This window comes from Canis lupus, chromosome 9 (assembly GCF_048164855.1).
Source record: "Canis lupus baileyi chromosome 9, mCanLup2.hap1, whole genome shotgun sequence".
Lineage (NCBI taxonomy): Eukaryota > Metazoa > Chordata > Mammalia > Carnivora > Canidae > Canis > Canis lupus.
Genome location: NC_132846.1, coordinates 21,687,344 through 21,702,491, shown reverse-complemented (window position 1 = coordinate 21,702,491; position 15,148 = coordinate 21,687,344). Strand labels below are relative to the sequence as shown.

General features: G+C 33.3%; 1 long non-coding RNA gene across 1 annotated transcript in view; it reads left to right on the top strand.

The window, feature by feature from the left end:
* Positions 1–15,148, top strand: part of LOC140639379 (uncharacterized) — a 55,846-nt gene that overhangs the window by 26,403 nt on the left and 14,295 nt on the right. The gene's annotated exons all lie outside the window — the stretch shown is intronic.

The following is a 15,148-nucleotide window of genomic DNA, read 5'->3' as shown; positions in this document are numbered from 1 at the left end:
AAGGGTGCCAAGATCATTCAATGGGGGAATGGACAGCCTTTTGGAAAAAGTGGATATCCTTATTTAAAAAATGAAGTTGGTCCCATATATCATATTAAAGAACAAAAAATATTCAAAATGGAACAAAGACATAGAACTAAAATTATAGAATTCTTTTCTTTAATTTTTTAAAATTTATTTATGATAGTCACACAGAGAGAGAGAGAGAGGCAGAGACATAGGCAGAGGGAGAAGCAGGCTCCATGCACCGGAAGCCTGACGTGGGATTCGATCCCGGGTCTCCAGGATCCCGCCCTGGGCCAAAGGCAGGCGCTAAACCGCTGCGCCACCCAGGGATCCCAAATTATAGAATTCTTAGAAGAAAATATAAGGCAAAACCTTTACTTTGACTGGATTTGGTAGTGATTTCTTAGCTATACCAAAGACATCTTGGTCTTTGATAAGACCAAGACTTAAGCAACAAAAGAAAATAGAAAAAAAATAAATTTATGGAAAGTAAAAAAAAAAAAAAAAAATGCATCAAAAACAGTTTCAACAGACTAAAAAGAAAATCCATAGAATGGGAGAAAATATTTGAAATCATATATCATTATGGCTTAATACCCAGAATACATAAGGAATTCTTAAAATTCAACAACAACAACAACAAAAAAACCCAATTCAAAAATGGGCAAAGGATTTAAATAGACATAACTTGAAAGAAGATTTATGAATGAGCATATAAGCACATGAAAATATGCTTCAACATATCATTAGGGAGATATAAATTAAAGCTACAATGATATCACCTTAGATCCACTAGGATGGCTATTACTGAGCACCAACACACACACACACACACACACACACACACACACAGCCCAGAAAAAACAATAACAAAATTCAGATAATAGCAAGGGTTGGCACAATACAGAGAAATTGGATTCTGATGCATGGCTGGTGGGAATTTAAAATATCATAGCTGCTATAAAAAGAAATATGGCATTTCCCAGAAAAAAAATCAAAAATAAAATTACCATATGATTCAACATTTCTACTTCTGGGCGTATACCGCAAAGAAAAAACAAGGTATTAAAGAGATATCAATGTCTATAGCAGCATTATTCACAATAGCTAAACATGGAATCAAGCCAAGTATTCATGGACTGTTGAATGGATTAAAAAAATAAGGTGTATGCATACAATGCAATATTGTCCCTCCTTAAAAATTAAGGAAATCCTGACTTGTTACCATATGCACGAATCTTGAGAACATTAGATTAAGTAAAATCAGTAAATCACAAAGATAATATTGTATGATTACACTTATTTGGGGCATTTAGAATAGTCAAAATCATAGAGACAAAATATAGAATGGTTGTTGCCAGAAGCTGAGGAGAAGGTGGTTTGGGGAATTAATTTTTAGTGGGTACAGAGTTTCAGTTTTACAAAATGGAAGAGTTGAGTTGGATGGCAGTGATGGTTGCACAATATTGATATACTTAATACTGAACCTAAAAATGGTGAAAATGATAATTTTATGTTACTGCATTTTACCAATTTTAGATTACCATATTTTACCACAATTAAAAAAAAAAGGAAAAACAGTTAAAAAAGCTTACGGACAGTAAAGTAAAAACTCTGGCTAGAAATGTAATCTAACTTAACAGGAAAAAAAGTTACTTTGCTGCTTCTGGTGCTTTTGAAACTGTGTGTTTTGGTGAATTCCAGAAAGTCCATGGATTTCAAACTGTGGGGTGAATTTAAGATCTAGTTTGCTTCCAATAGACAAACTTGGCTGGTTTATGCTTGGTTATCCTTGTATCAAGTACAGATATTAATAGAATCCATTTCTAAAATTATTTAATGATACATTCACACTTAGTAATGGACTTTCTCCATGATTTAGAAGGTAAAAAAGGAACAAAGTTCTGTCTAATTATAGTGTTTACACTGAAGAGGCTGTATGTAGATTTTGTTATATTTGGAGAAAATTTTTATTCTTTTATATGGGCCCACAGATACAGTATTCAACTTCATATGTTTGAACATATGCATGCATCTGATTCACTAGGTTTTGAGCTTATACCTCTATGTTAATACAAAACCCATGTGATTCTGACATTGGTGGTCTATGTTTTCAGAAAGGTGATTTAGATTGGCTTTTTGACTTCACCTGTATCTAAGAGATGTAAATATATGTGCATGTATGTGTGATTTTTATAATTATACATTTATTTTTTAGGTATTTGTTTATTTAACAAATGGGCAGGGAGCCTGACATGGGGCTTGATCCTCAAGACCCTGGGATTATGACTTGAGCCAAAGGCGGACACTTAACTGACTGAGCCACCCAGACACCCTTATTTATTTGAGAGAGAGAGAGAGAGAGAGAGAATCTGAAGTAGACTCCACATTCAGCATCAGAGCCCAGTTCAGGGCTTGATCTCTCAATCGGGAGATCATGAGCTGAGCTCCAACTGAAAATTGGGTGCTTAACTGACTGAGCCACCCAGGTGCCCCTGTAAATATGCATTTATTGGCCACAAAAAAAAAATCCACATTCTTTATTCTCACAGATATGGAAAAACATCTAGAACTATTAAATTGTGAATAAAGGCTAACCTGGAATATTTTACGGAATGTTTCCCCTCTACATGATTTTCCTCACTTCTCTGGCAATAATCCATAGTGAATAATAGGGTTAGAAGGAAGGCTTGTGTGCTTGACACAATATTTCAGGCAATGTAAATAACAGTGTCACCTGGTTATGTTTTAGGGGGAAAATCACTCCAACAGAGAGGAGTGGACTAAACATGGAAGTTAGAGAACTTGGTGCTGCCTGATCCATAATCTTCTTCCGATCTTTCAAATGTTTAATACTTATGAGTGTGTGTGTATGTGTGTGTGTGTGTGTGTGTGTGTTTTGTTTTGTTTTGAGCAGGGTGGACAGTTATATTAAGTGTACACTTTATTCTTTTAGGTGAAACAATAAGATTAGAATTGAGATAGATAATAGAAATAAATGTGTGAAGGAGTTTAGAAAATAGTGGAATTGAGCACTTTTGTGGCACCTGTCCAATTTATGGAGCTTGCTCTGAGAAATGCTCCAAACTCACTATTGCATACTTTCTAGCCATGTTTTTTCATGTAAAGTTCTCCCTCTGTATTCCTATTCATACTTGCAAATACACATACACAGAGTAAACTGAGGAAGGGACACAGCCATCCAGGGTGACAAAATCTAGAGTTAAGCTTATCCAGTTAGTGTTTTGCTGTATGACTGAACATACTCATAATTATGTTCTAATACAACATTCTCACCCATTCTATTTCTAAATAAATGCCCCCTTTCACTGTCTTCATAGATTGCATAGGTTATTAAAATTTTAAGTTCATTTTTTTTTCTCAGTATCGCAAATGGAAAATGTTTACTGATTAAGCTACTAGAAGGGAGGGGGCTAAAATTATTTATGGCCTCATTATAGGCAATGTAGTTCCACATTAAGTGTGGGAATTTAGTATCCTGTGCAGAGTGAACAGAGGGAAAGAGAGCATAAATATATGTCACTCTGGCTTCTCTGGAAGCATAAATTCCAATGCTGAGGTTTGAATTCTGATTACAGTCATTTGAAAATGAGATCACAAAAATAAAACAGTTTTCTAACAACATAAATAATCTGGAAGCATTAAAACTATAAGCAATTATAAGCAGTTATGTATAGTTATAAATGATCTATAAATCAATAATTTTACTAGACTCTTAATCTGCCTGATTTTCTTTTAATTATAAAACTGCTCTTTTAACATTATTGAGTCCTCTGACTCGTGAATATATATCTCCATTTGTTTAGGTATTTTTTAATATCTCTCAGCAATATACATTTTTTTAAAGATTTTATTTATTTATTCATGAAAGACACAGATAGAGAGGCAGAGACATAGACAGAGGAGAAGCAGGCTCCATGCAGGGAGCCCGACGCGGGACTCCATCCCGGGACTCCAGGATCACTCCCTGGGCCAAAGGCAGGCGCCAAACTGGGGAGCCACCCAGGGATCCCCAGCAATATACAAATCTTAAGTCGAATTTACACCGAGCATTTCATATTTTATTGCCTTTTAAAATTGAATTGTTTTGATGATTTCAACTTGTAAGTTTTTATTTCCTGTTGATAAAAATACTTTGTTACTGATCTCATTTCTTTTCTTATTAATTTTACTATCAACATTTTAGATTCCATTTCATTTTCTACATACGCTACCATGCCATCCACATACAATGATAGTTTTCCTCTTGCTTTCCAAAATAGATACCTTGCTTTTTCTTGTCTAACTGTAGTGGTGAAAACTTTCAGCCCAGTGTTTTATTGTTTGTGTTTTTGTGGACATATCAAATAAAGAATTTCCTGATTCAAGGACATAAAGATTTGTTTCTGTTTTCTTCTTCTAAGTAATTTATGATTTTATTCCTTACCTTTTAATTTATGATCCAATTCAAGTTAAATATTGTGTATGATCTGAAGTAGGGTTCAAAATTTATACTTTTGAATGTAGATGTCCTTAATCCTTTTTAATTTTTATGATATTTAATGTTTGCTTTCTAGTTGTCATTATATATTTGGATCTTACTTTTTCATATAACTGAATCTTTGTTATTTATTTGAAATGTCATGAACATTTACAATACTTGTGACCACTGATATATTTGAATTTAAATCTATTAACTTGCTTTTTAAAAAATATATTTGTACAATCTATAATTTATTTTGTTTTTTTAAAAAAAATTGGCCTTTTTCATTGCGGTTTTTTTAATGATTAATTTTATCTCCTCTCTTAACAAAATTATTCAATTATGTCTTAGTAAAAGAAAGATAAATTCTTATTTAATCTATGTAAATAAAAATATTGCTATTAAGGTAAGAATACTCAGGAAGAGTTTCCAACCTTTGGAGAGGTCAGGCAGGGACAATAATATATCATTGAAAATGTTTAACTTCAGTTTACAAGAGCAGAGTCTGCTCAATTTTGAGCTATCCTTATCTTGAAAGAGAAAGTTATTTCTTATCTATCCAGAAAATATAAAATTAAAATGTAAATCATATTCCAGCCAAAAACCATAATTACCCCTCATTAGTTCATTTGGTCCCATGTAATTGTTTTTCTACTCCAATTTGGGTTTGTAGTCTTATAAACCCATTTGCCTCTTTTTTTTTTTTAATTTTTAAATTTGTTTATTCATGAGAGAGAGAGATAGAGAGAGAGAGAGAGAGGCGGAGATACAGGCAGAGAGAGAAGCAGGCTCCATGCAGGGAGCTCAACATGGGATTCAATCCCAGGTCTTCAGGATCACGCCCTGGGCCCGAAGGCAGCTGCGCTAAACCACTGAGCCACCTGGGCTGCCCTTGCTTTTTGACTAGAATCTTAGAAATATCAGTTTGTCACTTTGGTGTAGCCTCAAAGCTGCTTAAGTGATGCCACCAGAAGCTTTTATCCAAAAACGCTGGGCAACTTCCTTTTCCAGAAGTCTTTGAGATAGTTCTTGGTTCAATATGAGTCAGTAAAACCCGTGGATGATTAAAAGTGCTTTCAGGGAAGCATCACATTAAAGCAAAACCTAACTGCTGGTGACAAAAGACTTTAAATGACTGTGGTTAATTTCAAAAGAGAAAGATCTGATGAAAGTTCATAACAAATAATGCAACTGACAAATTTGGTTGATTCTGTGGCAACCAAAACAAAGAAAAAAAGTAATCCAAAAAACATTTTAGAAAAGACTATCTGTAAACAAAATGATTGACCCAATTTTCAGAAGTGGATATTCAGAAAGTTGATAAACGTAATCTTTACAGGAAAAAATATTTAGCTGTAACAAATAATAATTCACAGTCATAATATGACACGGATATACTAAGCATATAGTTAGAATACACCAAGAATATATCAGGCTAAATACCAGATTTGGTAAGTCTAGAGATTCTGAACATCTGTATTTCAGTAAAACTTCATAGGTAGGTGATGTAAATCCCCAGTTGAAAACTAGTGGCATAAAAAATGTTTACCAAGGAGGTAAAGTTGCAATCAAGTTAAAATTTTAGAAAATAACTGAAATGATGACTGATACTGTTTTTTTGTTGTTGGCTTATATCAGGCAAAGCAGCTCCAAGAGTGATGACTATAGTTATCATGGACAGAGAGGAAATTGACATAGGAAATTTCCATATAGCATTCAATGTTTGATTTATGTTACATTTTAGCACACTAACAAATTTAATCTAGGGCAGGGTAAGCATCACATCTGACTTGACAACACCTCCCATGAAAATAATTCATCAGTAATAGTCTATAATAGAGAAGAAAATAAGCAGTAAACCATGAAAACAACCCATTAAATTAAGCTAATTTTACTAAGATTTTAGCATAATTCATAGCTTTTCGGACTCAGGTGGTGGTATATTTCCTATGAAGGCAGACATAATTCCTATTCAAATTTTGCTTTGATTATGCTCTTTTTCATGTTCTGCAACAGATTAACAATTTATTCAGGACCAATCCAGGAATACACAAGGAGGGTCAGAACTAATTTAACAATATTACTAAGATGGCATTAAATACAAAATATTTATCATTATTATATAGAAATTAATAATAAGCATTCTAAATATTTAAATTTTATTTTCTAATAAGTAAACATCAATGTTTATAATGTACAAAGAAAGCTCCTGAGGTTCTCAAAAAACATGAAGAAAACAAAGAGCTAGGGAGACACAAACAAAAGAACTCCCTTCTTTCAGAACAAAAATACTTTCTACTACGAATAATAGAAAAGCTTTATTTCTCTGAAACTGGTGCTTCTAAGTACAGTCGAAATTACATATTACTTATAAATTTGACCAAAATAACTACCTTCTATTACACAGACAAAACTGGGAAGGGTTGCATTATCATACAGTAGCCTTTTGCAGCGAATTTGCAGAGCTCATGAAAATACACAGCATAGCTCTCTACAGCCAGATACATCATATATACAGTTCTCAAAGAGGCAGAAATGAATGTTCCTTACATACCTAAAGATATAGTCTTTCTATAGCATGCCAAATTAAAAGACAAAATTATACACAATCAGATCAGACTTAAAGTATATAAAATTCAATTGTAGCATTGTCTTATTTAAAAATAATCTAGGTAACTAATAAATATCCCTAAAGTCAGGTTACTATCAGTCCAAGTTCATAGGTTACTAAAGTTCTTTGAAATTGTCTTCCACCTGGCACACCACAAAATATATTTATTATTTTAAAAGTTTGACAGAATAATGATTTAATTTGGTTTAAAATTCTTACACTTCTCATAATCATTAACATTAAATAGAAGTAATGCTAGCTTCTTGAGTTAAACTTGTATCAGTTTGGAGAAAAATACCTAAGTATAATTAAAATGTATGTGTATGTTACACTTAAAACTGATAAAAAGAAAAAGGTTTCTTTCTCAAGGAAGATTATAAAAGAGCTATTACAGCATTACAGGAAAACACACATAAGCATAAATGTTTTTATTAAACCAAAAATATTAAGCTAATATGGTTTGCCAAAGGTTAACCTTAATTATGTGGATTTGAATTCTTAAAGATTTTCAAGTTAGTTTCCCAAAGGACACTTTTAAAAACCTAGAGAGCTGAAAGGCTTAAAGTTCAATTTCCTAATTTATAAAAATAAAAAAATAAATAAATAAATTGGAATATTAGATTTATGTAAGGTCTGTAAATCTGTAAGCCTATCAGAATTTAGCTCTTTTATGAGATTTTATAATCTAATTTGGTATTATTAGCTAGAGGTAAGAAATACTATACACTAATCAGTGGTAAAGACTTCTTTGAATGATAGACACACGAATGTACATATAGTCACATATCAGGGCTTAGAAATTCAATTCTAAAATCCCATTCCTGGGTCAACAGTAAACACACATATGCAAAACTCTTAGGTCTAAGTATAGTCGAAACTATTAAGTATAGTTGAAACAGGTCAAAGATCTGTTCTCTTCCCAGTAGGAACACATTCTTTATTGATTTGCGCTCAGAACAGAGAAAGAGTAAAGAATAACAAACTAGATTATCTGTTGTCTCTTGCTCGGAAAGCTAAGAGCTCCACAAACCCTTCATCTGCTTATGGAGATCAAATATTTTTAGACAATAAAAGGAAGATAACTTATTGGCTAGAAACAAACCAAAAATAAAAGAAGAAACCAGCATCAAAATTAAGACAATAGTAAAAAAAAAAAAAATCAAAAAGTCATTCCTCTGCTCTAGGTGAGCAAGACTTAGAAGCCTAAGATCTCTTCCACTAATTCCCTAGGTCACTAGCCAAGAAAGGAGCAAAAAAGGCATTCTTATCTAGGTAGAGTAAATGAGGACTTGAAAAAGAAATCTGTATGATCAGTGAGTCAGGACATAGAAACTATGGGGAAAAAAGCATTGGACAATTAAGAAGATTATTTTATTCAGGCTATTTCAATGGAGAGAAAGTTCATTTCTGCAGAAAAATGTCTCAAAGAAAAGGGAGCCTTAGGTTTTATAGAGGCAGTTAAACAAAAAAGGAGTCATGACGAAGGAGACCATGGGGAAAGATGGTCCCTTGCAGTTAATTGTGTTTCCAAAGGTAAAGTAGTGAGGAATTTCTCAACCATCATACTTTTCAGGTGCACAGAAATCAAAGTTTAACACTGTTAAGAGTAGGCATGCGTTGTCCCTCCATTCCTGTTTGTCAGCAAGGAAATTCTCAAGGAAGTGACCAAGATCTTAAAGTACCTCTCAGCTGGACTAAACTTTAGACAGATTCCTGCTGACCATAACTCATAATGTCCTTTTCTAAGAGCACTTTACTTTAGAACATTTATCATTGCAAAGTCTTTATCTGCCTCTTTAAAATACATATAAATCTTCTAAAAAAACCCTCTTGACACTTTTAGGATCCAGGAAATGTCTTTCTCAAGGACCTAACAAATCAACTCTTTATAATGTAAACATCGAAGTAGATTGTACCCCAGTCTCCTAGTCTCTGTGGGAGGGTAGGAACCACTGAGCACCAATTAGCAAACACAAATGGCCTAATCACAGAGAAAAACATTTGCAAATTCAGAAATAAGTCCTATTAATTCCCAATAACCCCCATTAAATAACAAATAACAGACCACTGATCAACTTGATGACCTCCATCAGTACTATTTTTTTTTTTTTTTTTTTTTTTTTTTCTAATTTATTTATGATAGTCACAGAGAGAGAGAGAGAGAGGCAGAGACACAGGCAGAGGGAGAAGCAGGCTCCATGCACCGGGAGCCCGACGTGGGATTCGATCCCGGGTCTCCAGGATCGCGCCCTGGGCCAAAGGCAGGCGCCAAACCGCTGCGCCACCCAGGGATCCCCCTCCATCAGTACTTTTCCAGGAGCTCATCCCAGTGCTAAAAATGCCTGAACATTTCTTATGAATGTATGTATGTAAAATAGAGTTGAGTTCAAGTCTCTATTTCCCTATTGAAATAACCCTGAATAAAATCTTTTTGCCTGTTTAACTTTGTCTGGTGCAGTTTTTGCTTTAACAGAAGTAAGCTAGGCAGTCGTAAAGCTTAACATCATTTGTTTTCATCTCTCAAGAATGACTGTTATTCATTGCCTGAAGTACAGTATCTGCTTGAAGCAGAAATATATCACATAGATTAGTTTCAATTATTAAGATAAAAAAGTATTTCATTATACTGAAATAGGCTGGAAACTCATTGGTTGGATTCTTTTAATACAATTTTTAGTAGGTTGAATACATCATTCCATAGTGTAAGAAAAATTAATAATTGAAAATAATCTTAAATGTTTAGGTCTTTTTTTTGTGGTTGTTCAGATAGCCACACTAATGTCAAATCTATGAATAAAAAAGAAGGCTTCTCTTCCTGCAATCCTCTGACTATATCAAGTTCTTTGAGCTTTTATGTGTCTCACCACGCCAATTCTCAATCTGAAATGTTTTCAACTCTTCAACTGATTGTCTTGAACTCGACTTTTAAGATTTCATTGTCAAAGGACTTTGAGATCATGCATAGCTTTATCTCCAGTAATTCAAGTTGGGAATAATTAGGAAAAAAGAACTAGAACTTTGGAACATCAAAGGACAGAAAGCTGAAATGACAGATCAGGAGCAAAGGTAGAGATAAAAGGCAGATGAGACAAAGCCAACCTCCTCAGAATTATTTGCAACAGCCTCAAAAATGAACTGAGCTAAAACCTGTAAGACATTAAAGGACTGAAGTTTAAAACGATATGCCCTATTCTAATAGGTAAATTCTTACATTAAACTATCATGGGAAGAATTAAAATTAAATTGTATAACTATACAATTGAATGTGAAATGTGGATTAAGATTTCTCTGATAGAGCAAGATTTGTTTATATATGGGTTGAACAATAGCTTAGAAAATTTAAACCTAAAAAAACAAAAACAAAAACCTCAACTCAAGAAAAAAATGTTACAAGCATTCTTTGAAATTAGACTTCTAAAATAGCAAGAGATTCTGAATAGGAATTAATTGATACTGATTAATGAGCTTTGTAAGTTACCAACTCTAATATTTTATAATATATAAAATAATACCAAATTATTTTCATTAATGTGTTTTAAACTTTTTTTTCGCATTAGGGTTTTAAGATCCTTAATCATGGCATTTTTGTACAATGTGGAACCAAAGAGACACTTTTTTTCCCCCCCTCTGGGCATATGTTTTAATGGGCTGCCTCTGTAGAACATGAACTTTTTGGGAACAGGAGTAATTATTAGTCATCTAATCTATTTCCAATGGCTAATCCAGTGCCTTATCTATAGTGGAAATATCATAAGTGCTCAATAATTTCAGGTGACTCAAACATATAAGCAAAAAATGTGCACATATATATGTTCAACACAGCATCAGTGATAAAAGCTAAAACAACAAAATGAGAATTCCTATGGGTGAAATAGTTTTCACATTCTAAAACATCTGTTAAGTGTATTTAATATAGATATCAGAATTGGATTTATGAAAATTACACAGGAACATGGATAATAATAATATTATGCAGGGAATTGTGATACATTTCTTTATATTAAATTTCTTTATATGAAAAAATATTATTGTTTTTAATAATTCCTTGAATCTTAAGAACACATCTTACCACCAATGAATTAAAATAATAATATCAAAGGGATGAAGAACAAGGAAAAATACATATGATAGTATCTTAGTAGTAGTAACTAAGCCAAATTCATAACCCATAGATTATGGAATTAAAAGTAAAAATTTCATGGTATAGAAATACAGCAGAGACATAAAAAGCTTTAGCTATTTTGCTCTTATATTACAATGTCTTTAAAAAAAAAAAACTATCCAAACACTGTGGGAAATGTACTCTATTCCCTAAATGTGCACATATACAAAAGGCCTTTGGTTGTCATTTTGGTTATAGAGCAAATAGAATGTGTGGACTATTTAACGAATGAAACAGTTCAGTGAACAACAAGAAATTAGAATTTGTAAAGGATACATACGGGCCATAGACAGCTTTTTATTGTAATTTTTATTTGTCTTTTTTTCAATGTTCTTCAACAACTACAGAACAGTGCTGGAACTAGACAGGAAGTACTTGATTTTCTGTACCACAACTCCTCTCCTTTATTCTGACTGACTCTATTAACAAACTCATCTATACATTCTTCCAATAATACTTTTTGATAAAACATTCTTAATTTATCCTCTTTAGCCATGGTTCCTATTAGAATGGACAAATTATCGTCATTCTCTGATTTTTTTTTCCAAGAAAACAAGCAATTTCCTTATTCTTTGGGAGCTGAGCTTTTTCTCTCTGGTAGCAAAATTGATATTAAATATTTAAAAAATACATTTTAAATATCTGGTTGAGAAAATACCTAATGTGCCTTTTTAGCTTTATGCTTTCAACACTTTAAGATTATATAGAATTACTACCAATTTCCATACTTTTCTAAAGAGAGTTGCATAAAACCCGCTTAGCCTCATCAAAGAATACAAAGCAACAACAAATATTTGCCTTCTTTATGTTGCCAGGTAGTATATTGGATGTTTCTATGTTTTCTTGGTATTGGTTGAAAATACAATATTCTGCAACTAAGTCATACCCATCCACACCTCTAGAAATTGAAACCTACAAGTAGCCACTATGTTCATACCAACCACAAAACAACTAGATATTAAACCAGCAATTTAACTGATCACACAAGAAGAAATAATGCAGGAAAATCCATTTGAAAATTAGCAATACACCTTGCAGTATTTTCAAGTTCAATTAAATTATCCATTATATTAAACTTATTATAGTCTTATCATGTGAATCTGATGTGCAATTCTTGAATCATTGAAAGATATATTTTCAACACATAAAGTAGAACAATTTTGATGGCTGTTTTTTATTTTTATTGTTTTTATCAAGTAGAAAATCCTGATTTCTTCAAAGGGACTCTAAACTTAATGAAACTTCTCACCATGTATTATGTTTAAATATAAAGATATCTACAACTGAAGATAATTTAAAATGTATAATTTTATATAAATTTAATTCATACTATAATCTTAAAGAGTAAATTCATGATTCAGACACATCTTTGTCAGCAATTTTATTTATATATTAATTATTGAGGAAATCACTAAGGAGTTCTAAAAAATGATTCAAAATAGAAGGCAAACAGGAGACATATTTGTAGGCAATTGGGAATGCAAAATTGGCTTATTCCACAAATGTATTTTTGAATTATTTCTTAAAGAGGGATGAGAAAGAATGCCCTGATTCCATCAAGGATGTCAAAGAGATGGGAACCAACAAAAATATCCAGGTATCAAATCAGAGTTAAGAGCCCAGGAACTCAATGTAGAGAGAGTGGAGTTCAGACTCCCATGCTGACTTACCACATCTTTACAGCTGAAAGGACAAGGGACCTCTGTGAGTGCCGTTGGTCAAAGGCTGGGATCTGTGGCCACAGGCAGTGCAGACCGGGTGAGTCTTAGTGGGACTTCCGTTATCTGTGAAAAACAAAACAAAACAAAACAAACAAACAAACAAACAAACAAAAAACAATCAAATGAGAATAAGAAAGTCTGTTTATTCAGAACTTTCTGTGGTGAGGGAGTCAGCTGCCATCACTTGCGTTTGGTACAGCCTCAAAATCAGACAATGGAATCGGAAACAGAGTAGAAAAAAGAGAAAGTGTCAGGTGTGCCCTAAAGCTTGGAAGCCACTGGGATAGAGAATCTAGAAGCAGGCTAACTGAAAATGGAACATCCTACATGAGTGGTTATTGGTACGTTTAGCTTTCTCTGGTTGGTCTTAAGATGGAATCTTGGACAAAAAAAAAAAATAGATAAGCAGTCAGTTATTAATCAAGACCTGGTCATTATTAGCTGCTTTTGGAGACATTGTTTGACTTCATGGATTGTTATTGAAAAGAGCAGTCTGACTTCCCATAAGCCTTATACACAAGATTTACAGCAGGCTGTCCTCCTGATAAATTGTTGTAGATAAAGGGTTGGTACCCAATGATATTAATACGTATTAATGGCTATCACTTATTTGATTTAATTAAGAATTGCTGAAATAAGGAAGCCTAGGTGGCTCAGCAGTTTAGTGCCACCTTCGGCCCAGGGCGTGATCCTGGAGACTCGGGATCGAGTCCCACGTCGGGCTCCCTGCATGAGCCTGCTTCTCCTCTGCCTGCGTCTCTGCCTCTCTGTGTGTCTCTCATGAATAAATAAATAAAATATTAAAAAAAAAGAATTGCTGAAATATATTTAAAAGTATCCTGTCCATTTAAAAGCCTGTCCCAAATTTTCATGGGTAGTTAAATATAGATTTAATATACCTAACACATGGATGCCTGGGTGGCTCAGCGGTTGAGTGTCTGCCTTTGGCCCAAGGACTGACCTGGAGTCCCGGGATCAAGTCCCACGTCAGGCTCCCTGCATAGAGCCTGCTTCTCCCTCTGCCTGTGTATCTGCCTCTGTGTGTGTGTGTGTGTGTCTCTCATGAATAAATAAAATCTTAAAATATATATATATATATATATATATATATATATATATACACCTAACACATATGTGTATAGTTAGAACATACACAACACATATTTAAACTGCATGTGTTTATATGTGTGTATATGTATGGATATGTACATATTTATAAGCACATATATTTTTTAGCCATTAAAATTGTCACTTATTTCCCAGTATAGTTTTCAAACAGAAAGTTAGCATGTAAATTTAAGTTCCATGTTCTTACTGATTTCTTCTTTCCTTTGATCCAAATACTTTTTACGCATGTCTTTAAACGGTTAGTCTGAGTTTGGAGGACGGGATGGGGAAAGATTTGAACCTTGCCAGCTGGGTCATAGCTGTTGTTTGTATTTTTCATTTAGGTAACAATTAAAGGTATTCATATAATGTGAAATAATTTCCTTACAATTTTTTTATTATTTGTTTCTATGATGGAATTCCAAGAGTATAATTTGTACTACAATGATTCAGAAAAAAATGTGCAAAGATAATTAGGTAATGACAATGATAGCTCTCTGCTGCGAAAAGGCATACTCTGTGCCTGTGACCATTCTAAGGGCATTTGATTATCTTATTCCATCCTCACAAGAACATTGAGAACTATTATCATCATTCCTGCTTTACAGACAATAAAGATGACTAAGAATTGAGGATATTTAGATTAACTTGCCTTTAGTCTCCCACTAATCTTGGAGCCTGGATTTGAATCCAAGTATCTAGCTTTCCTGTTTGTGTGCTGAACCATCCTAGCACATTGCTACTATATAAGAAGGTGGTAAAAGCAGTACTATTTCCATGGGCCTGCATTTTACTTTGTTTTTTATTGGCAATAAAAGTTTGTTTTTATCAATAAAAATGACAGAACTCATAATCAAAAGGTGTTAATCAAATAAATGCTTTTGTTAAAAATTCAGTACAAGAAAAGTAATCGATACGTACAATAATGATTCACATACAATTCATTCTGTAGTAATCAAAATCTATCCCTTAGGAGATGGTATGGCAAAGTGAGAATACAGAATTTAGAGTAATAATTAACCCTTTAGGGTACTTGACTACATGCTAGTCTTTTATCT